Genomic DNA, 25,218 nt, shown 5'->3' with positions numbered 1-25,218 from the left:
CATAAACTTCTTATTATCTATTAACTATTTGCTATCTAATTGTAGCTATATGTGAAATTTAATTTTGTTATATATATGAATGGTTAAAATATAAATACAATCAATTAATTGTGTTACACAATTCAGACTAACTAAATTAGTTTATAAAAATCCAATTAGCTAAAGAAAAAATTAAGATAATGTGAGAATAAAGGCCAAATTCAGAGGCGGGGAATAGAGATGGGAAGGGAAGGAAGTGGGTAGAGAGGAGGGGAAGGCAAGGGGGCCTTGTGTATTAATAGGATCATTTGTGTCCCATCTTAAACAAACTGAGGACTGTCTAAATTTCTCTTTGCTAAGATGTGTTTTAAAGCAGCCTCTGTATATTGGCAGGACCCTTCATTCTCACTGGTTCAAAGCCCAGGGCCGGCTTCTGAGCTGTGACTCTGTCCCTTTGCATTGCTCAGGTAGTGCAAAGGAGCCAGCACACCTCCGCATCTCCCTAACCGGGTATTGCCTGGAGGGAGGAGTCTCTAGCTGGCATGAAGCAGCATAGCCAGCTCCTCCATCCCTCACTGTAGCCGCTCTGATGTGGCTGGCACTCTGCTCCTCCTCCAGTGAGGAAGCTGCTGCTGACGTCTTTGTAGGCTTCTCCCCTTGGAATCCAGCCCCAGCACGGCTGACTCGCTCTGGCAGCGATGGGTCCATGTTTCATCTGTGTCCCATCTCCATTCGCCAGCTCCCTGTAGCCCAGAGCTGTAACTTTTATCTGGCATCGACTGGTGCTTGATCTGTGTGGCTCCTGGTGGCCGGAGTTCATGTGACCCCTTCTCTACAGTTTGACACTTTCTGTTCTGTTTGAAAACAAGGCACCTTCCAGCTGAAGATGCAGCTCTGCCGAGCAAAACTAGATGAGCCTCTAGTGTTACTCATCGCGCTGGATGGTCCCAGGCGGCCAGGCTCCCAACTGTGGCTCATTCTGAGAACTGGTCTGTGGGACTTGCTGTTAGCATGAAGGCGGGTGGGTTAGGGATGCCTCATGGCCAGGTGCAGCAGCAGCCGTCTGGTTTGCCAGAGGTCAGGTGTGAATGGTAAATACCCCATCCCCTTTCTCTGCTCTAACCCAGTCTCTGTATTTACCTACCCTCAGAGCACCACAGCTTTGAATCCCAGCAGCGTTAACCCAGCCCTTCCTCCTTCTAACGAGAGCTGTATGCAGCCGAGGCAGGTCCTTTCACTGATGTATCTCCCTCCCGCCCAGTAGCACCACGCTCTGCTTCAGTCCAAGGCCTCTCCTGAGCAGAGAGAGCTGATGGGGCGGAGCTGTACCACCACGTGACAGTGTTGTGATGTACAGTGTTAAAACAAAACTACAAACTACTGTAACTCAGCTCACTTTCCCACCAACGTCACGTCTCCAGAGATGAAAGCAGTAACTCGCTGTGCTGCTGAGCGATCACCTCTCTCGCTTGAGTGAGTGCAGTTGCTATCCATAGCAACTGCCTCCTGACAGATGGATCTCATGTCTCCTCGCATGCCAGGCCTCGGGCACTCTGAAGACCTACTGCCCACGTGGAACCTGTAGACTTGGGACTCTTCAGCAGGGCTGCATGTGCAGTGTCAATCCATGACTCATTCCTGTTCTGTATCCAGAAATTAACTTCTTCCTAGGCATGGCTTATTGGATCAGACCAGACAGAACCTCTCCTGGGGATTCTTGCATGGTCTCAGCCAGTTCTAAAAATGAAGGTGAAGAAAAAAAAGATGGTCCCTGCTCATACCATTTCAGTTTAAGACAAGAGGCAATAGATGGATACAGACGGATTATTAATGATAATAATAATATTAATGATAATAATTCCTTAGATATTTTTAAGGTCAGGCTTGACAAAGCCCTGGCTGGGATGATTTAGTTGGGGATTGGCCCTGCTTTGAGCAGGGGGTTGGACTAGATGACCTCCTGAGGTCCCTTCCAACCCTGATATTCTATGATTCTATGATCTGCTACCATCAATAATAATCAGTCTTTATAAAACAACAATACTTTTTCCTTCTATAGGACAATTATTATAAAGATCTCTAAGCAAAGGTCCAGGATTCTCAGTTAGGAAATAGACCCTTTCTGGCAGAACATAGAAAAGCCGCTCAAGAGACTGCCTGGGTCAGTGCACTCAGATACTAGTGTGGTGAGTGCAGACACTCATGGATAGACACGTTAATTCAAGCTGTGATAATCACTCTGGTTTTTTGTTTTTAAACAAAATTCTGAAATTCACTGGTTAATTCACCACTAAGACACAAAAAGCCAGGAAACTCCACATCCTCGTCCTACAGCCACAGTAACTTGGCCACAGTGTCGATATGGCTAAACACGGACATGTAACACCAGCACTGCATAAATGCAAGGGGTAAGATGCAGTTTCTTTGCTGAATTTCATTTGTTGACACTTGTAACCATGGTTCATTATTGCGGTTTCTGGCAATTCACTCACATACGCTCTTGTTATTAACCGAACCTGGACTGAGATATTGAGGAAACCACTAGTGCCACCTAAACATTTTCTTTCCTTCTCACTCAAAACTTCCTGACGTGTTTGGATGAGATTTAAATGAATTTCTTTGACCTCAGAAACGAGGCACTTTGCCAGCCAGTTGCAAACTCCTATGACAACTGCTGTATCTTTTGAAGGGGACCTGTTTAACAAGCTTCTCTCGTTGTACGGCCTCACAGACAATCCATCAGGAAATGCCCCATCATAGCCATGTTAAGTGCACAGTGCAGGGCCTAATTCACCCTCTGTGATCTTCTGCCCACATGGAGTCTGTAGAACGTGAAACCCTATGCCAGGGATTCTCAATCTTTTTCTTTCTGAGTCCCCCCCGCCCCCATGCTATAAAAACTCCAGGGCCCACCTGTGCCACAAGAACTGGTTTTCTGCATATAAAAGCCGGGGCTGGCGTTAGGGGGTCGCAATCAGGGCAATTGCTGGGGGCCTCATGCCACAGAAGCCCCCACACGCCAGGGGCCCCCGCAAAGCTACATTGCTCAGGCTTCAGCTTCAGCCCCATGTGGTGAGGCTCAGGACCCTGGGATTCGGCTTTCTACCCTGGGTCCCAGTGAGTCTAATGTTGGCCTGCTTGGTGGCCCTCCTGAAACCTGCTCGCAGCCCCCCAGGGGGCCCCTGATTGAGAACCACTGCCCTTTGCTGTGCCGACCTACAACATACTCCTTCCCATTCCCATAGCCATTATTTTCTTCCTAGGCGTTACTGGCTGTACAAGATGGACCCTCTCGTGAGGCCTCCTGCATGGTCAGTCATCCTGAGAACTCTAATTTCACCTGCTTACCATGAAGGTTGAGCAGCATCAAGAAAAAAAGAAGCACCAGGACCAGACATGCAAGGCCCCCCTGTATTATCACAGGCGGATGAGCTTAGACATTCAAAACTCCCTAGAGTGGCTTCTCTTCTCCAGAGAAATATCAAACTGATGAGGCTGGATTGCTTCTGAGGTCCACCAAGTCCAGCCCTCTGCCTCCGATAGTGGCTGGTCACAGATGCTTCAGAGGAAAAGGTCAGACGCCTCAGTGTAGCAGACATGGAGTAGTCTGTCCCTTCCTTAGGTCTCCTCCTAATCTCCAAGAGTTAGCGACTGGTGTCGTAAGCCCCAACGCATGAGGTTGAATATCCCTGCCGGACAACGTATTGTAATTATAACTCTGGCCATGGAATGGAATGGAAGTGAGCAGAGGAACGTTTGGGCTGGAAATCAGGAACACATTCCTAAAGGTGGTCTCTTGGCCTAGGGAATAGCTCCTTGACTGCCACTGATGTCTCTCAAACGGATTCTCTTTTCATCGTGGGCAAGGGACTTTGTTGGGAGCCTTATGGATGAAACTTAAACAATACAGAATCTCCAGCGGGACTGACTAGGCGGTGACACTCTGTGACTTGTTCCATTTTCACAGACATTCCCCCGAAATATTGCTATCCAGTTCACACCAGTACAAACCTCTCTGAGGCCTCCTGGACACCCACTGTTTTGGTCTCATGGCCAGTTCTTGCCGTAAAGGTGGGAGAAGTAAAGGGGAGAGGCCTGTCGCCCAGCCTGGAGCCATCACCCAGTTTATCTTTGGCACACGCCGGAGGCTCCTTGCATGAACGGAGGGGGAGGCACCAGGATGCGTGGCCTTTCGGAGCTATTAATAATGTTTTACATCCAGAACTAATCACAGCTTTTCTCACAGAAATGTCATTAGCTCTTGAATGGATGAAAGGCAAAATGGTCTTTCTGCGTGGCTGGTGCTAACTCTTCCCTCCTGGCATGGACCTGGGCTGCACTGACTGATTCCTTTCTGAGAATACAAGCACACGTGGTTAGAAAGCTCTCTTGACAGTAACAAGGCCCTCTCCCAGCTGAACAGTGGATGGGCCATGGAGGCTGCACAGACATGAGCCCAGCGGCATCACAGCTAGGCAGCCGCCTCCCTGGGGAGTTCTGGGCTTAGAGCACCACTGCCAACAAGGTCAGACGCTGAATGTCTGATTATTGGAGCTTTACTGGCCAGTTTCAAGCATCCCTTTCCTAGCACAGATGAGCTCTTGGCTGCGACCTGCAGCCCAAAGCACTAACCCCCTCCTGCCGGTTAACATCTAATGTGTACCGGTGGCATCTCCTGTTTCCTCTGGGGTGTGACTTCCACCTGCCGTTGTACCAGTGGCTCTCGGTGACTCAACCCTCAAATCCTCACAGCTGGGTCTTGAACCCTTCTTGCCTGCTGCAAGGCCTGCTCAGCTCTGCCCCGTCAGCTGGGTGCGGGGCCATCAGACAGCATGTGTGTGGTGCCGCTCCTCTCTGTACAGCCAGGGTGGTGAAGGGGCAGGGCCTAGGAGGCAGGCCAGGAGCAACAATAATGTGGTTTCCTCTGGCTGGGATGCCAAACTAGCAAGCAGAAGAGCAGGGGCAGGGGCTGAATCCCAGCGTGGTGCTCAGAGACAGCAGGAGCCAGGCCTGTGCAAGATGCTCGCAGGGAGACGGTGCTCACAGGAGCCCAGAGCCATGGCAGGCAGCGCTCCGAGGAAGTAGGGCGCGTGGTGGCCACATCCCATCACAGCGCTCAGAGGGACCAGGAGTTTGGAGGAGCCGAGGTTGGGTGTGGCACTCAGAGGGAGCGAAAGGTCCTAGGTGGGGAGCCGTGTCCCAACACAGAGCTCCAAGGAAGATCTCCCTTCGTTTCCTTGGGGTATTCTACATGGCCAAGGAAGCCTGGGAGAAATTCCCTTTGCACCCCATTCGCACCTCTGCTAACGGTATGGCTACTGAACATTGCAGTGCCATCCTCCAGGGCTGGCTGGTTCCCCTGCCAGGCATAGCCAGGTCCCCTCCCCAAAGCTGGTGTCCGTGTTAATCTGCCTTGAAATGTTTTGCCACCTTTGAACTGGGTGACATTTGTCTTCACTGCCTCTCTGCAATGAAACTAAGGTGAAAGCTTGGCCCTATTGGAATCCATGGAAGTTTGGCCAGTCACTTCACTGGGGCCAGGATGTCACCCTGGGTGTAATGGATTGTGTGCCAGGAATTCCGCAAACCAAAACACCCACTTTGTACCTTCTCTATTTTAATTTTGAACAAAACCAGAAGGAAAGAGATTCAGAACAGGTCTGATAGGAGACTGACAGCAGCCTTCTGTCATGTCTGCTCCTTATTTACACTCCCCAGGGTTGGCCCAGGGTTCCTACACCCTTCCTCAAATTCCCCCATCCCCATGTAGCGAGGAATCATCTTTCCCTGCCCGCTGGCGCCCTCTATGGGAGAGTTGGTTTAATAGGCCTTTATGGAGAGGGCTCCGTGTTATTTCATGTATGTGGGAATGATTAAACAACACACAAACGTCTGCATTTCGCAAACTACCACATTGATTAGGGTCTGGATTGTCCTTCACTGTGCTGGGATTTCTCACCCTCTGGTGCCGCCATCAGTCTCATGAGCAAAAAAAAAATGAAAAGTGAAAATGAGTTTCGCTGTTTCACAGAAACCTCTGAGTGGAAACCAAAACCCGCAGCCCTGCCTTGAAAGCACAAGCTGGCGCAGCCGTGCCGGAAGGAGCCGCATCTCTGTGCAGGGCATGTGGGGCAGCCCCCACAACCTTACTTCAGGAGAGGGAAGGGTGGGGTCAGAACTGGCTGCTCAAGGCCGAGAGCTTTGCCAAATAAATTTGGGCTGGATGTCTTGTCCCCCCCCCAACCTCGCTGCTGTCGGGTCAGAGTCTTGCATTCGGTCATTCCACAGCTTCTGTATTGTAATGTGGATTCTCTTCACACACACTGAATTTTTGTTTGTGTTACAATTTGTAACATCAGCGATCCAGTATTTTGGAACATTTCTGTTGCCTTTTAACACAAATTTTTGCAGAGGAGAATCTAATGTATATATTCGTTTTGCCGAAATGATGTTCCCACTTTTCAGGCATACGTTTTGAGTACCAGGAATTCATCTTCTGTGCTGAAGATCCTGGCTGGCTTTCCAAAAGGCTGCAGTTTGGTGTAAATCAGTCTATGCTCAGTATCTTCTCTCTGTCTCTGACATCCTCAGCACAAGCCATTTGCACTTTTGTTTTTATTGGCGTAATATACGGGAATAAGTTCTGTACAAAGGATGATTAGCTAGCTAACAGACAAATAACCACTGGCAATGTAAAATCATCTATTTGCTGTTAACAGAGAAAATCTTTGTTACAGCATGTGCTTTGGCCCATCACAATTTTAAACGGAGTTGCTTAAATATGTTCCTTAGCACTTTTACTTCTCATAGCACGGTGCAAACATTGACTAAGGTCGGTGCTATCCCCCATTTTACAGAGTGGGAAACTGAGGCACGGCAAGGGATGTGCCTTGTTCACAACTGTCGGGCCAGTCTCTGTCAGAGCAAGGATAAGAGCTCAGCATTTACTAGTTTCCAGGCTTGAGCTCAGCCAGACTTCCCTGCTCTATTAACTGATTGCTACTTGTTTTATAAGCACAAATGGCTGTGATAAAACCCTTCACCATTCCAGCAACCTGCAGGCGCCCTGGTGCTCCCAGGCCAAGGCTGGCCCTCTCATTGCACAGCCTATAGTGCCTTGTGCTGAGAAAGCCTTTGCACTGATGTAACTGAGCAGTGACCAAACAGGGTGCAGCAAAAATTCCTGCTCTGAAAGCAGCTTCTCCTTATTTGGGAGCAAAAGACACAGGAAAGATCTAGATGGGGTTAGCGATGTGTCTCCCTCCCTAGGAATCAGGATCACTTCCTGCCATTGCTGGGCTGCTGCAGTTACAGCACTTCCCATAAAATAACTCCTCAAAGTTGTCTTCCTACTGCAATTGACAGATGAAATCTCCTTCGTTCAGAAGCTCTTAGGAGCCCATATGAGGCAACAGTTCAGTAGGGGAGGCAGCTGCCAGGCAAAGGGCAGGGCAGAACATTCTGCATTCTGGATGCTGCTGCATCCTTATCTCGTGATGCTGTGAAAATACCAAGAAGCCATCACAGCACAAACTCGGGGGCAGCGTTGGCACAAGTCCATGGTGGGTAGCTGCCTACAGATATCACATCAGGGGCCATGGCAGCTGCTCCAGGACTTGACAGCTATACTTGACTCCCTGGGAGTGGGGTTCTGCTGGGGCAATCTCACTGCTGAATCCCTGTCACAAAGGTAGCTCTGGGGGTATGTGAGCTCTGGGGGATTTTGTTTCTTGTGGGGGTCTTTACTGTTTGTGGATGGTAAGTTCCCCATCCTAGCTCCTGGGCACCCACTAACTGCAAGGTCCCTTGCTCCTTATCTATACCTTGGGGGAAAAAAACCCTCTCGCTGCCCTGATGCATGTGCTTTGTGCCAGACTTTGCCATTACTCAGACTGGTTACTTACCACAGAAAAAGCACTGGGCTCAGGCAGCGAATGCTCCCCCTTTCCAGTCAATTTTACAGAAGTAGATTTGAACCTAGCACTGAGTTGTACTTGGCCTTTTCCCTTCTCCGGGTGCTGCTGGGAACTGGTTTGCAGCCCCTGGAGTCTGGCTTCAAGTTTGGGGTTCAGATTGATCCAAATACTCAAGTGAAACTTGATCAAAGCCTCTGAGTTTCATGTGAAACCACAGGAAATAGCCAGTTCGGGCTGGATCCAACAGGAACCCATAGGGGGTCCCTATGAGCTGGTAGTGAAATCTGACACCAGGTGTGGTGTCAGGGGCCTTTGCAATCTTGCAACAGGCTGCATGTGATTAGACCCTAACTGCTGCAGGGGACAAGAGGGGCTGTGTGACCTTTGCTGGGGCTGGGATTGCCTCTCCTCTTTTACCAAGATGGGGGCCAAAGGTCCATGGAGATGCAAATCTGGTCCTAAAACCTTTTAGAGACTCTTGGTGGGTGTGGAGAATTTTAAAAGGACTAGTGGGGGAGGGAATTATCTAGTGACAAGACTGGGTAAGTACAGCTGTTCTTGAGCCCAAGAGATGAGGAAATCTGATAGCTGATGGGAGAGGCTGGGATTTCCCCAGGTGAGTCCTGACAATCAGTGTTGAGAACTGGTTGAAAGCTACTGGAAGCGGTCGGGGTGGGTTGCAGCAGGGCAGTGCTGAGTGGAAAACAATGACCAGAGCAAGGAGTGCTGGGTGGACGTGAGAACAATCAAAGGGGTTTATTGCCCTTCTGCTGCACTTCAAGTCAGAGCAGTTTAGATATGATGGCGGGGTGGGGGGTGCCTGCCAGTCAGTTTTTCTGCTTCCTGAAGGATTTTAGTAACAAAACCGCCAGAAAAAATAATTGGCTACCAAAGAGCTAACAACAATTAAACAAATAACCCTCAGGTAGAGGATGTTTTGGGGAGAATGATGGAGCGTGTTCTTGCTACTAACCTTATTCGGGGATCATCTTCTGGGTTTCACTGACTGTAAGGTGCTTGCCAAGCAGTGTTTTCCCCAGGAATTGAAATGGGTGTGTGTGTGTTCGAATTTACAGGGGGGGTGTCAGGACCAATGAGGGGTGAGACCGTGAGGGTGAAGGTGGCTGTACGGCACCATAGTAAAAACTGAAAAATGTTTCATGACTATTTTATTAGATTTAACTCATGTTTTAAAATCATCACACAAATTAAAGTTGGCTGCTCAAGCCTTCTGTGACAGACCCAGACCAGAGGGGTACAGGAGTCTGGTCGAAGGCAAATATACTGGCCACTGGATGAATAGTTTTCTGTTCCCTGAGTGACCAGAGCAGGGGCTGCCCTAGAGCAATCGGGAACCTGCTAGAACCAATTAAGACAGGCAAGCTAATTAAGACACCTGGAGCCAATTAAGAACTTACTAGAATCAGTTATGGCAGGCAGGCTAATCAGGACACCTGGTTTAAAAAGGACCTCCCATCAGTTAGTGGAGGGGGTGCAAGGAGCAGGGAGTGAGAAGGCGTGCTGCTGGAGGACTGAAGAGTACAAGTGTGATCAGGCTTCAGGAGGAAGATCCTGTAGTGAGGATAAAGAAGGTCTTGGGGGAAGGCCATGGGGAAGTAGCCCAGGGAGTTGTAGCTATCACGCAGTAGGGGACATTTGTAGACAGCTGCTATCCGCAGGGCCCTGGGCTGGAACCCAGTGTAGAGGGTGGGCCCTGCTTCCCCCCCATCCTCCCAACTCCTGATCGGACACAGGAGGAATTGACCTGGTCTGTGAAAAACACCAGAAGGGAGGGTCTAATTTGGAAAGGGATCTGGCCTGTCCCCGACCCACTAGGTGGGACACAGATTGCGGGGATTGTTCTGTTTCCCCCATGCTGGCCAGTGGTGAGGTTAGCTGAATGAATGGCGGGTTTGAGCCTCTAGCAGAAGTGGCCAAACTGAGGGCTGCCGTGAACCTCTGAGGAGAGCAAATCTGCCAAAAAGCGCAGGACCCACCAAGGCAGAAGAGGAACTTGGTCACACTTCTATGAAGCACTACATCTACATCCTTCTTGGTTTCTTGTTATAATTTTGCACAACTCTGTCAATGAACTTCTTGAATGGAATGCATTCATCTTTGGTGGCTTCTCGTGTGTCCAGTGCTTCCATTCCTTCAGTTGATCTGCTCATTAGTTCATTCACATGATTAGGCAGAAGGCGACTTCTTTCAGAACACGAAATTCTATTCAATGATGAAAAAGAACACTCGAAGGTAGCTGTTGTGACTGGGAGTAGCAAGAGATTAATTCCTTCATCCGGGGAACAGCACAGAGATCGGGTCGAGCCACTGGTGATGATAAAAAAGAAGTTGAAATCAAATCTTCATTTGTTCGTCGTATGAAATTCCACTCTGTGTTCAAAGTCTCTGTTCTGTCCTGAGCGCACGGCAGCCCCATGGCTGACAGTGCCTCGCTCCACTCAGCTGTCGGTGTTTTATAGGGCAGGGATCTGTAAAAGCTACGTAGGGGTTGAGTAGAATCTAGAAGTTGCTGTAGTAGATTTTTAAGACTCAAGTCTATGTACTTTTTCAGGTGTCTTAACAAACACTTCTTGTCCTCTTCATTTAAGGATTCAATATAAACGCCTTCATTAGTCAACTTCTGGACTGAAGTATTTGCTTCTTCCAGTACTTTTTCAACAGATGGCTCTCTGGTTGATCCAAGTGTAGCTTCTATTGCTGGACAAAGATCTACTACTGTTGTTGCAGACCAAACAATCACTAAATTGGCAACACTGCATGTAACTAGTTCACAAGACGGGGGGGGGGGGGGTTGGAGAAATTCAGGAGGGGTGTAGGGAAATCCCTGGTGCTTGCACTCCTTCCTTGCAAAGTGTGCATCCATGACCTACTTACCATCTGATGCCCCCTCATTCAAACGTCTGTTGCAATGAGCCTGTGAGTAGAATTCCATCAGCAATGGCTGAGAGAAGCATAGCTGGTGATGTATGTAGCCTTTGACAGAGCTTTACAAACTCACTTATCAGAAACATGAGTGGGAGAAACTATAAGCCTGGTTAAGCTGCAGTACACCTAAGAAACAGGCAGGCCTTTCTTTTGAGAGCTCTTGGGACCCATTCAGTCCCTCTCCCTAGCAGCAAATATCACACTGCTCTGCTCAGTCTAATTCTAAACATGCCAAGTGCAGGCATCTGCTGCTCAGGTAGGGGTTTGTATCTGGTTGCTGCAGAGACCAGGGCTAGAGCACTCTGGAGACCAGGAGCAGCACTGTGTTGTCTGGCAGTGTTGTGGATGCAACATGCTCATCTTATGGGGGAAAATATCCCACACCCTTCAACCAACTGGAATGCTCAACGGGGCTGCTCTCTGTGGCTCTTCCAGAGGATGGGTTGGCAGCAGACAGGACCTTTCTGGAGTGATTACATCGGAGACGTAAGGGGTTTCTGGAGGACTTCTGACTACCAAAAATAAATTGAGCTGTTTTCTAATCACATGGAAAGTCAGAGTTTTAGAGGCAACTGTTGGACAGGCTGCTGCTCAGTGCTTGAATTCTGGGGGGGCTGAAGGGGGCTGGCTCTTCTTGCTACTGTTAGGGGCTACCTCACTTCTGTCACTGTTTTAAGGCCAGCCACTTCACAGTCAGGGGCCCCTTATTCTCCCCCCCCCCCCCCCAAAAAAAAAAAAAAAGTTCTGCAGTGCTCCTGCTCCTCCTGAAAGCCGGAAAGAGCTGTCCGAGGCTGGAAGGGCCCGATGTAATCTTAGCTAAACGGTGCTGCCAGGTAAGAGTGACAGGAGAGCCAGAAGCTCTCGCCTAATCTGTAGGAATGTGAATCCTCCTGCTGGGTGCATTTACATTGCAATTATGGTGATATTTGTAGGGGAAACATTTTCTATTGTTGTGTTAGTTTCCTGATCCAGCTGGTTCAGACTGACCCAGTCTCCATCTGGTTTTGTTTTCTTGGCCGAGCCACCTCTAGCAGCCCGGCGGCCGATGATCCAGGAATGTCTGTTGCTGTGGTCACTGCTCATACTTGACATGTATGAACCTTCCCCTGCTCAGCCTTTCTGGGAGTGGGAATGAGACACTGCGACTGGTCGCTGCATCCTGGTGGTACAGAGCTGGCTTTCCCCTTCCCTCACTGCATAAAACACCTACATCTTACTGTTGTCTGTGAAAATACTCTCCCCACTCTGCCCTCTAAAGCTATGTGTGTCCGTCTGTCTAGGTGTATATGACCCTCCCCACCACAGGATCTGAACTCCGGGTGGTTCATTATCCTTGTTTTCTCCCTTTGCTGCTGCCCCTAGGTAAAGTTTCAAACCGCATCCGTTAGGATAAGAAATTCAAGGAGAGAACATGTTAGAACAGGGTTGAATTAAGACAGGATTCTCTGGAGCTGGGCACATGGATATGTCATGGTAAGGGGCAGAGATACAGCTCCCTGCTGTGGGCTGGGACTGTCCCTTGCAGGGAGGGGCCTGAGAAACTTTACCTGGAGCAAAATCAAGGAATTGGGAGTGGGCAAAAGACAAATATCCATCAGGCAAGGGGAGGGGAGAGTAGAAGACAGAGTCTTGGGGCACAGGGGAGCTCAAAGTTTCAGGTCTTTTTAGCCTTAATCACCCCTGTTTAGCAGAGGGAGCAAAATATGTTATGGGGCAAACCTCTGGAAGCAGCCAGAGCCGAATCAACAGGCATGTGTGTGTGTTGATAGGGCAGCATGTCCTTTCCTGGGAGATAATCTGATAGCGAGAGTTGGTGAGAGACACTGTGAGCACCTCCTGGGACTTTCTTTGTTTTTGAGATGGGGAGTAGAAACTAGAGTCACAGCTGTTAGGGTCACGGCTGTTTCCATAAATAGCCACAGAAAGTCCCAGGAATAAACACCAAGGCAAGTCTGCCCCTCCTGTTTTCCCTGTGTGGAGGCAACTGCTTGGCTCACACACCCTTGTTTATAATGTAACAGCTCAGCTCAAGAAATCTCCTGCTTTCCACACTGTGAAACTACCTGCCAAAGCCCTGGCTGCAGGAGCCTGATCTGTGCAGCAGAGAGTGGCTGGCTGCAGAAACGTAACTAAGGGTATGTCTACACTACGGAATAAGGTCGAATTTATAGAAGTCCGTTTTTTAGAAATCGGTTTTATATATTCGAGTGTGTGTGTGTGTCCCCACAGAAAATGCTCTAAGTGCATTAAGTGCATTAACTCGGCGGAGCGCTTCCACAGTACGGAGGCTAGAGTCGACTTCCGGAGCGTTGCACTGTGGGTAGCTATCCCACAGTTCCCGCAGTCTCCGCTGCCCATTGGAATTCTGGGTTGAGGTCCCAATGCCTGATGGGGCTAAAACATTGTCGCGGGTGGTTCTGGGTACATATCGTCAGGCCCCCGTTCCCTCCCTCCCCCTGTGAAAGCAAGGGCAGACAATCGTTTTGCGCCTTTTTTCCTGAGTTACCTGTGCAGACGCCATACCACGGCAAGCATGGAGCCCGCTCAGGTAACAGTCACCCTATGTCTCCTGGGTGCTGGCAGACGCGGTACGGCATTGCTACACAGTAGCAGCAACCCTTGCCTTGTGGCAGCAGACAGTACAGTACGACTGGTAGCCGTCATCGTCATGTCCGAGGTGCTCCTGGTCGCCTCTGTGAGGTCGATCAGGAGCGCCTGGGCAGACATGGGCGCAGGGACTAAATTTGGAGTGACCTGACCAGGTCATTCTCTTTAGTCCTGCAGTCAGTCCTATTGAACCGTCTTATGGTGAGCGGGCAGGCGATACGGACTGCTAGCAGTCGTACTGTACCATCTTCTGCCGAGCAGCCATGAGATGTGGATGGCATGCAGTCCTTCTGCACCGTCTGCTGCCAGCCAAAGATCTAAAAGATAGATGGAGTGGATCAAAACAAGAAATAGACCAGATTTGTTTTGTACTCATTTGCTTCCCCCCCTCCCCTATCTAGGGGACTCATTCTTCTAGATCACACTGCAGTCACTCACAGAGAAGGTGCAGCGAGGTAAATCTAGCCATGTATCAATCAGAGGCCAGGCTAACCTTCTTGTTCCAATAAGGACAAAAACTTAGGTGCACCATTTCTTATTGGAACCCTCCGTGAAGTCCTGCCTGAAATGCTCCTTGATGTAAAGCCACCCCCTTTGTTGATTTTAGTTCCCTGAAGCCAACCCTGTAAGCGCCCCTCCCGGCGTCAGAGCAACGGCAAACAATCGAGCATCTGAGAGTGCTGTCCAGAGCAGTCACAATGGAGCACTCTGATGGGGCTAAAACATTGTCGCGGGTGGTTCTGGGTACGTATCGTCAGGCCCCGTTCCCTCCCTCCCTCCGTGAAAGCAAGGGCAGACAATCGTTTCGCGCCTTTTTTCCTGAGTTACCTGTGCAGACGCCATACCACGGCAAGCATGGAGCCCGCTCAGGTAACCATCACCCTATGTCTCCTGGGTGCTGGCAGATGCGGTACGGCTTTGCTGCACAGTAGCAGCAACCCATTGCCTTCTGGCAGCAGACGGTGCAGTACGACTGGTAGTCGTCCTCGTCGTGTCCGAGGTGCTCCTGGCCACGTCGGCTGGGAGCGCCTGGGCAGACATGGGCGCAGGGACTAAATTTGGAGTGACCTGACCAGGTCATTCTCTTTAGTCCTGCAGTCAGTCCTATTGAACCGTCTTATGGTGAGCAGGCAGGCGATACGGACTGCTAGCAGTCGTACTGTACCATCTTCTGCCAGGCAGGCGAGAGATGAGGATTGCTAGCAGTCGTATTGTACCATCTTCTGCCAGGCAGGCAAGAGATGAAGATGGCTAGCAGTTGTACTGTACCATCTTCTGCCGAGCAGCCATGAGATGTGGATGGCATGCAGTCCTTCTGCACCGTCTGCTGCCAGCCAAAGATGTAAAAGTTAGATGGAGTGGGTCAGAACAAGAAATAGACCAGATTTGTTTTGTACTCATTTGCCTCCTCCCCTGTCTAGGGGACTCATTCCTCTAGATCACACTGCAGTCACTCACAGAGAAGGTGCAGCGAGGTAAATCTAGCCATGTATCAATCAGAGGCCAGGCTAACCTCCTTGTTCCAATAAGAACGATAACTTAGGTGCACCATTTCTTATTGGAACCCTCCGTGCAGTCCTGCCTGAAATACTCCTTGATGTAAAGCCACCCCCATTGTTGATTTTAGCTCCCTGAAGCCAACCCTGTAAGCCGTGTCGTCAGTCGCCCCTCCCTCCGTCAGAGCAACGGCAGACAATCGTTCCGCACCTTTTTTCTGTGCGGACGCCATACCAAGGCAAGCATGGAGGCCGCTCAGCTCACTTTGGCAATTAGGAGCACATTAAACACCACACGCATTATCCAGCAGTATATGCAGTACCAGAACCTGGCAAAGCGATACCGGGCGAGGAGGCGACGTCAGCGCGGTCACGTGAGTGATCAGGACATGGACACAGATTTCTCTGAAAGCATGGGCCCTGCCAATGCATGCATCATGGTGCTAATGGGGCAGGTTCATGCTGTGGAATGCCGATTCTGGGCTCGGGAAACAAGCACAGACTGGTGGGACCGCATAGTGTTGCAGGTCTGGGACGATTCCCAGTGGCTGCGAAACTTTCGCATGCGTAAGGGCACTTTCATGGAACTTTGTGACTTGCTTTCCCCTGCCCTGAAGCGCATGAATACCAAGATGAGAGCAGCCCTCACAGTTGAGAAGCGAGTGGCGATAGCCCTGTGGAAGCTTGCAACGCCAGACAGCTACCGGTCAGTTGGGAATCAATTTGGAGTGGGCAAATCTACAGTGGGGGCTGCTGTGATGCAAGTAGCCCACGCAATCAAAGATCTGCTGATATCAAGGGTAGTGACCCTGGGAAATGTGCAGGTCATAGTGGATGGCTTTGCTGCAATGGGATTCCCTAACTGGGGTGGGGCTATAGACAGAACCCATATCCCTATCTTGGCACCGGAGCACCAAGCCGCCGAGTACATAAACCGCAAGGGGTACTTTTCGATAGTGCTGCAAGCTCTGGTGGATCACAAGGGACGTTTCACCAACATCAACGTGGGATGGCCGAGAAAGGTGCATGATGCTCGCATCTTCAGGAACTCTGGTCTGTTACAAAAGCTGCAGGAAGGGACTTTATTCCCAGACCAGAAAATAACTGTTGGGGATGTTGAAATGCCTATATGTATCCTTGGGGACCCAGCCTACCCCTTAACGCCATGGCTCATGAAGCCGTACACAGGCAGCCTGGACAGTAGTCAGGAGCTGTTCAACTACAGGCTGAGCAAGTGCAGAATGGTGGTAGAATGTGCATTTGGACGTTTAAAGGCGCGCTGGCGCAGTTTACTGACTCACTTAGACCTCAGCGAAACCAATATTCCCACTGTTATTACTGCTTGCTGTGTGCTCCACAATATCTGTGAGAGTAAGGGGGAGACGTTTATGGCGGGGTGGGAGGTTGAGGCAAATCGCCTGGCTGCTGGTTACGCGCAGCCAGACACCAGGGCGGTTAGAAGAGCACAGGAGGGCGCGGTACGCATCAGAGAAGCTTTGAAAACCAGTTTCATGACTGGCCAGGCTACGGTGCGAAAGTTCTGTTTGTTTCTCCTTGATGAAACCCCCTGCCCCTTGGTTCACTCTACTTCCCTGTAAGCTAACCACCCGCCCCTCCTCCCTTCAATCACCGCTTGCAGAGGCAATAAAGTCATTGTTGCTTCACATTCATGCATTCTTTATTCATTCATCACACAAATAGGGGGATGACTACCAAGGTAGCCCAGGAGGGGTGGTGGAGGAGGGAAGGAAAATGCCACACAGCACTTTAAGCACAGCACTTTAAAAGTTTACAACTTTAAAATTTATTGAATGACAGCCTTCTTTTTTTTGGGCAATCCTCTGTGGTGGAGTGGCTGGTTGGCCGGAGGCCCCCCCACCGCGTTCTTGGGCGTCTGGGTGTGGAGGCTATGTAACTTTGGGAGGAGGGCGGTTGGTTACAGAGGGGCAGCAGTGGCAGTCTGTGCTCCAGCTGCCTTTGCTGCAGCTCAACCATACACTGGAGCATACTGGTTTGGTCCTGCAGCAGCCTCAGCATTGAATCCTGCCTCCTCTCATCACGCTGCCGCCACATTTGAGCTTCAGCCCTGTCTTCAGCCCGCCACTTACTCTCTTCAGCCCGCCACCTCTCCTCCCGGTCATTTCGTGCTTTTCTGCACTCTGACATTATTTGCCTCCACGCATTCATCTGTGCTCTGTCAGTGTGGGAGGACAGCATGAGCTTGGAGAACATTTCATTGCAAGTGCGTTTTTCTTTCTTTCTAAGCTTCACTAGCCTCTGGGAAGGAGAAGATCCTGTGATCATTGAAACACATGCAGCTGGTGGAGGAAAAAAAAAGGGACAGCGGTATTTAAAAAGACACATTTTATAAAATAGTGGCTACACTCTTTCAGGGTAAACCTTGCTGTTAACATTACATACATAGCACATGTGCTTTCGTTACAAGGTCGCATTTTGCCTCCTCCCACCGCGTGACTACCCCCTCAACCTTCCCCCCTCCCTGTGGCTAACAGCGGGGAACATTTCTGTTTAGCCACAGGCAAACAGCCCAGCAGGAATGGGCTCCTCTGAGTGTCCCCTGAAGAAAAGCACTCTATTTCAACCAGGTGACCATGAATTATATCTCACTCTCCTGAGGATAACACAGAGAGATAAAGAACGGATGTTGTTTGAATGCCAGCAAACATACACTGCAATGCTTTGTTCTACAATGATTCCCGAGTACGTGTTACTGGCCTGGAGTGGTAAAGTGTCCTACCATGAAGGACGCAATAAGGCTGCCCTCCCCAGAAACCTTTTGCAAAGGCTTTAGGACTACATCTAGGAGAACCGCAAATGCCAGGGCAAAGTAATCCTTTCACATGCTTGCTTTTAAACCATGTATAGTATTTTAAAAGGTACACTCACCAGAGGTCCCTTCTCCGCCTGCTGGGTCCAGGAGGCAGCCTTGGGTGGGTTCGGGGGGGTACTGGCTCCAGGTCTAGGGTGAGAAACAGTTCCTGGCTGTCGGGAAAACCGGTTTCTCCGCTTGCTTGCTGTGAGCTATCTACAACCTCCTCCTCCTCATCATCTTCTTCGTCCCCAAAACCTGCTTCCGTATTGCCTCCATCTCCATTGAAGGAGTCAAACAACACGGCTGGGGTAGTGGTGACTGAACCCCCTAAAATGGCATGCAGCTCATCATAGAAGCAGCATGTTTGGGGCTCTGACCCAGAGCGGCTGTTCGCCTCTCTGGTTTTCTGGTAGGCTTGCCTCAGCTCCTTCAGTTTCACGCGGCACTGCTTCGGGTCCCTGTTATGGCCTCTGTCCTTCATGCCCTGGGAGATTTTCACAAAGGTTTTGGCATTTCGAAAACTGGAACGGAGTTCTGATAGCACGGATTCCTCTCCCCAAACAGCGATCAGATCCCGTACCTCCCGTTCGGTCCATGCTGGAGCTCTTTTGCAATTCTGGGACTCCATCATGGTCACCTGTGCTGATGAGCTCTGCATGGTCACCTGCAGCTTGCCACGCTGGCCAAACAGGAAATGAGATTCAAAAGTTCGCGGTTCTTTTCCTGTCTACCTGGCCAGTGCATCTGAGTTGAGAGTGCTGTCCAGAGCGGTCATAATGGAGCACTCTGGGATAGCTCCCGGAGGCCAATACCATCGAATTGTGTCCACAGTACCCCAAATTCAAGCCAGCAACGTCGATTTAAGCGCTAATCCACTTGTCAGGGGTGGAGTAAGGAAATCGATTTTAAGAGCCCTTTAAGTCGAAATAAAGGGCTTCATTGTGTGGACGGGTGCAAGTTTACATCGATTTAACGCTGCTAAATTCGACCTAACGTCCTAGTGTAGACCAGGGCTAAAACTGTAGTCCTGATACTGAACCTTCCTATTAGAAGTGAAGACTCCTGAAGCTCCTCACCCTAGGGCTCGTGTGTTTCATTCCATAGATGGGCAGGAGCAGTGTGAGAGGTATGGGGAGCAGGCCACCGAGTTATTTTGTCAGTGATGTGGAATTGGGGGTGAGCCGGGAGATGGCCAAATTTGCAGAGTGCCTCAAATTATTTTAAAAGCACGAGGAGTACTTGTGGCACCTTAGAGACTAACTTTATTTAGGGTGGTGAAAAGTGGGGAGGGCTGTGAGGTGCTGCAAAGGGCAGCTGGGGCCAGGCAAATGGCAGCCCCAGGGCAGGTGGGATTCAAGGCTGGCCAATGTCATGTCCTCTAAGCTGCTCAGCATCCCAAATTGCTCAGGACGCTGAGCAGCTCCCAAGCACCTGTGTGTCTCTATCTGGGGAGCAGAGGGCGACTGCAAACCATAAATACCCTTTGGAGTCTTCCAGGTCCAGCACGGCCCCTCCCCCACTGGTGGTGCTCTGGCTGGAACCCCGGGGCAGGGTGATGGACAGAGGCGTGCGATGCAGACAGGCCTCTAGCCCTTATGGCCAAGGCTGAGGAACATATTTGAAGCAGGGTCTCTGGTGAGGCCAGGAGGAGAGCCAGAGCTGAGATGGGTGGGCACAGCAGCACTCAGGATAAGAGGTTGGATGCCACGTTGAACGGCTCCATGGGAAGCTCAGCCCATTGGGGATCACAGAACAAGAAGTTGGGGTGAAGAAGGGACAGGGCAGAGAATAACATGGCAGTTGTTATAATGCAACTGGGCCCCCTCCACTGAGATAAAGTGGGGATGGATGCTTAGAAAGGAAAGGAATAAGAGGGTATTTTAGAGGTGTGCAGAAAAACGTTCTGTTAGAGAGAAGATAGGTCTGGAACCCTTACTCACCCTCCATAGAACATCCCTTCTGTCCTGAAACCTATGCAACTTGAGGGCAGCAAACTTAAAGCTGATAAACGGCCAGGCGTCCTACCAGCGGGCATTAATCACCCTGTGGGTTTGGACGCCACAGGATACCACTGACACCAAAAGCTTAGAGGGATTCAAGATAGGTTAAATGTCTGCATGGTAATAAGGGATATACACTGTCCTGCTTCAGGGCATAAACCAACCACGGGCTGCCATAGGCTCCAGAGGGGCTTCCCCTCGGGGCAGGATTAGATCAACACATGGCTAAAAACACCAGTGGCCATTATAAACTAACACTCCTACCGCTCACACCACTGATGCTCGAGAGACAAGGCGGGAGAGGTAACCTCTTTTATTGGATCATCTGCTGTCGAAAGAGACTAGCTTTCGAGTACACAGAGTTCTTCGGGTGCTAGACTAACCCCATTAGCTGTCACTCTGCAGCAGCATGCCAGGGCTAAAATCATCCCAGGGCCTTTGAAAACTGTCTGTTTTCAAAGTAAGGAAGAATCTTTCCCATCATTATTGCATGGCCAGACATTGAGATGCGGAGGGCCTGCTTCATGTAGCAATACGACATGGCAGGATATGGTTTTAATACAGTTCCATTGTCAGCACTCTATCAGAGCAGCTAGGTATGAATGACTGCATTGTAATCCACGCCCTGCAGGGCCCTGTTGCAATTATAAAATGTTCTTAGAGGAAATAAACACTAAATATGTACATATGTAAGTAACTTTCCATGAAAAGAATATAGACTTGTATGAAAACTAGTCAACATTTAGTTGAAAAAATTAATTGGTTCTCATTTGTTTTTTAGCCCAGTCAATGCTTGGGATTAGGTGACTGTATTTTCAAAATAAGAAACTAGGACATTGTGATGATGTCATTTTTTAGGGTTGCAAAATAGTGATAAAGTATGTTTTGAGTTGTAAATGCATGCTGCTGTGGGTATTGCCCAACTCTGAATCAGCAGCAACAGGTGTATTTCTCAGAGGGAAGGATTTTTTCTGATAACTCGGTGTTGTGGTGTTAACATTCACACTGAGCAAGAGAACGGCTTTCAATAGTGTCTCTGCTTCTCTGACTTTTCACTCCAAACACCGTTCATCACATTGAACAGTCAAGTTGCTGGACTGTTTCTAATAAACACGGAACAAATTCCATTCATGGGTCTTGAATAAACATAGTGTAGTTGATTAAAAACAAAACAAATTTTGACTAATGAAATAGAAAAATAGGATAATTTAGGGGTCCTGGGACACTGAGATATCTCATGAAAAACTGGCCCAAGTGGGCAATTTATCTTCAGATTAGACTTCATTTGGATGCCAGAGCAGGATGTGTCTGAGTTGCATTGTCTCTCTAGATTGTAAAGCCCTGGGAGCAAGGCTCATGCCTTCTTTGTGGGTCATAGGGGACCCAGCATACTGGGTGCTAAATGAATAACTTTCCTCTCTTCTTCTTTCATCCAGCTCTTATGAGCCTTGGAATATGGTGATGAGAATGTAGCTAAAGTATGCTGTGCTGAAAAATAATTGTTATGGCTTTTTGTAAAGCCAGTGTGACATTTTGCTTTGTATATGCAAAATATTAAACATACTGTTCTGCTGTTAAAGTGGCAGTCCTAAAAGGCTGCTTTAAAAAAAAAAAAATCCTAGGGATTGATTTGTTTTTCCAAAGATTAAGTCAAATTAACTCCTTTGTCAACATCTAATTCTCTCCTGAGCTGGTTACACAGTTTACTTCACTGGATTTGTGGCTCTTTGCCCAGCAGATAATCCTTTTCTGTGTTATAGCTTGTTTTCAAGTTAGTTACTCTTTCCAATAACTATCTGGCATCAGGCTGGTCTTTCCCCTCCACCATCCACTGGGCCTCAACATAATAATATTCACTTCTGCTTTCCTATGGCTTGGAGCTAAGGAAGGAAAAACATGCTACATCGTAGGAAAAAGTCCTTAACTGCAAAAGTAATTAGGTAATGGAATGGAGGGAGGCAGAAATAGCACTCTGCCTGCAAAAATACAAGAACAGGCTAGATCAGGTATTGGTGGGCATGAGGTAGGGAGAAACCCTGCAAAGTACCAGGAGATCAGATGGAATCATCCGGTCTGGTATTTTACTATCTCTGAGTTTTGTTCTAAAGCCTGGAGCGAAGAGCTGCTTGACCTTTTGGCTGAACTCACTTCCCCAAACTGGATGGAATCACTCCTCAGGCCTGTGGTCATCAACACTTTATCTGCATTTCTTGAAGCACTCTGCAGAGAGGAGAGAGCAGACTCTACCCTTCAGGGTAGATTCTTCTCCTGCGTGTGAGAGGTTCATGTGCTGGGGAGGGCATGCCAGCTCTCGAGAGTTCAGCCTGGTTTTGCCAACACAAGAGCAAAGGATGTGAGTGTGTTGTATACAAACTTCAAAACTTTTTGCAGCGTGCCAGGACTATTTAGGAGGTGAGATGATCAGAAGACCTAGAGCGGTTTAGTAGTATTTCTGTTATCCCCAACCAGCTGCCACCCCATTTGTGAGATGGGGTTTTATTGTATTTATTTATTTGGTAGTGGTAAGAATGCTACCTGCACAAGAATCCTTCTCTTTGCATACAGCCTGGCACCTGTGCCTGGCGTCTGCTGGAAGGGAGGGTGTGCCCTCAAGCACAGGTTACTTGCAGCCTGAGGGTTGATTTTCTTTTTATAGTCAAGAGATTAATATTATCATTAAAAACATGAATCCTTGCCACATCCTTGCCAGTAGGGTGCCATTATTCCCCATGAAGACACTGACGCTGAAAGGTTAAGGGTACATCTGCACTGCAAAAAAAACCAAACCCTTGCGGCACCAAGTCTCGGAGCCTGGATCAACTGACTTGGGCTCGCAGGGCTTGCGCTATAGAGTGAAAAGTGTCAGTGTAGACACGCCCACTTGGGCTGGAACCCAGGCTGTAAAACCCGGCGAGAGAGAGAGGGGTCTCAGAGCCCCAGGGGGAATGTCTGCAGGCACTGCTAGGTTTAGCCCCATTGCGTGTGTGAGCCTCAGTCAGTTTATCCAGGCTGTGAGACTGGCTGCTGCATGGGTCTGGGTTTTTTACAGTGTAGGCTTACCCTCAGTGACTTGCCCAGGGTCTGAACCAGCCTTTGAACTCAGGGGATCTGGATCCCTTTGTTGTGATCGGGCCATGATTGGACTGTCTATCTCGCAACAGATTTTATTGACTTCCAGCTCTGCCTTGCTGCTCTCTCCAGCAACGGGATGGGGAGCAGATCCCGTTTCTGTTTCCCTCCTCAGTGTTAAATCTGTGCTAATCTTTCCCTCCTATTCCTGAATGATTCCAGACTGTAATGTTGCAAAGAGATCCTTGCACGAGGGAGTTAAGCTATTCAATTTGGCTTCTATGTTTTTAAAGGCAGTTCATTTAGGAACTGAGTCACAGAGGGCAGGCTGCTGTCTGAGAACAGAGGAAGTCTCCAGCTCCGTGACTGATTCGCACACTCGCTAGGGGCATCTGCTTAAAGCCTGTGTTCATTGGCCTTGCTAAATATGGGCTGTTGCTAAGAGCATGGCTCAGTTGAGGCAGGGTTGGCAGTGGATATCTGCATTGCAACAGGCTCTTTAGTGTGGGGCTGTTATTATTTGCTTCTGCCAGGTGTCCTAGTTGCAAATCAAACTGTGAAAACGAACTTTATTGTACTTCCTGGTTCAGAAGGCTGTGGTAAGATACAGCCACCAGCAGAACCGACTGGCTGCTAACACTTTCTAGAGACCAGAAGCCCTTTCACTGCCTTCAACACACTGACCCACATTCTCCTTCTTTGCCTGAAACACCCCATCCATGTTCACATGTATTAAATTAAGAGCCCTGTTCTGGTAGAGAGGTGACGAGGTAGCAGCCGGGGTCTTGCTCTATTGGTGACAGAGCAGCAGCCAGAGCCTTGCTTTCATTGCTGCAGGGCTGGGCAGCATGGCTCTCGTCTATAGGCGGGAGCGGTTTTCTCTTTGATGTGTCTGTCTCTGAAGCAAGATTAAAGCTGCCTACTTGCTTGTCTCGGTGAATAAGAAACAATGTAAAGGGAAAGGAGTACTTGTGGCACCTTAGAGACTAACCAATTTATTAGAGCATAAGCTTTCGTGAGCTACAGCTCACTTCATCAGATGCATATCGTGGAAACTGCAGCAGACTTTATATATACACAGAGAATATGAAACAATACCTCCTCCCACCTCACTGTCCTGCTGGTAATAGCTTATCTAAAGTGATGTAAAGGGAGACACTAACTCACCCAGGCTGCCTGTGACTTATTGGGTAGCACTTGTCTCTGGTCCAGCATCCCACCGTCCCAGGGTGTAGGTGGCTCATGCCCATGTTGACAGTACAGGGCAGTACTGGGAAGCTGGGGGTTACCTGGCTATTTCTATTGTTTATCATTTGTACTCGTGTAATCCTCCCTGAGTACACTCTGTCCAAAGGGATACAAAGACACTGTCCCTGCCTCAAAGAATTTAGTGTTGTCACCCGGTTGGTCCCAGGATATTCGAGAGACAAGGTGGGTGAGGTAATATCTTGTATTGGACCATTTCCTCCTCGGTGAGAGTGAAGCTTTCACAGAGCTGCTCTTCGGGTTCAGAAGCAAGAAAGTCTTGCTGTTATCCCACAAGGCTCCCATACAACAACCCCCGGAAGAGTGAATGCTCCCCTCATTAGCTTGCACTGGACTTCAGTTACGCAGAATCACCAGGGAGATGAGCAAATCTTTGGGCACTGATGGCCATAGGAACAGTCCTATCCGTTTGAATTGCATGGTGCCTCCTTCCTAACCTGCTAGCGGAAATGTTAACAGACAAAAGTATGATTCAGGAAAGCACCAAAATAATATAGACTAGAGTAGCGGGATTTTCTGCAACACTGGACATTCCAGGGATCTCAAAGCCCTGGACAGGACAGGCAGCAGCAAACAGAGCAGTCACCAGGTACTCAGGAGTAACTCACGCAACTTGAGACATCAGGGCCATCCCCTGCTCTTAAGAACGTGGCCAGGCAGATCAGCCACATGCCATTTGTAGGCAGGCCCTTCGTACCCTCCCCTCCATAACTTTATCAAGCTCCAGCTCCAAGACAGTTCAGTTTTTTGCCCCCACTGCTCCCCTTGGGAGCCTGTTCCAGAACTTTACTCCTGCAATGGTTAGAAACCTTCACATAATTTCAAGCCTAAACTTGTTGATGGCCAGTTCATATCCATTTGTGCATTGCAGGTAGCTCAGAAGTAATTGACTTGCAAACTAATGCCTACTCATTATTGTTTGTGCAGTTCCCAGGGCACTTTGGCACACTGTGGTTCTGGGGCTTTGGAAATTGTTTCTATGGCTGTGCAATGTACAGTGTTAGTGCTAAGTGGGCAACAAGACTCTGGCGATGGAGACAGCTTTTGATTCTGGGAAAGTTTGGCTCTTCCTGAGGACCCCTCTGGAATCGGTTCCAAAGAGCTCG

This window comes from Lepidochelys kempii, chromosome 25 (assembly GCF_965140265.1).
Source record: "Lepidochelys kempii isolate rLepKem1 chromosome 25, rLepKem1.hap2, whole genome shotgun sequence".
Taxonomy (NCBI): Eukaryota; Metazoa; Chordata; order Testudines; family Cheloniidae; genus Lepidochelys; species Lepidochelys kempii.
Note: the sequence above shows the minus strand (reverse complement) of the source record.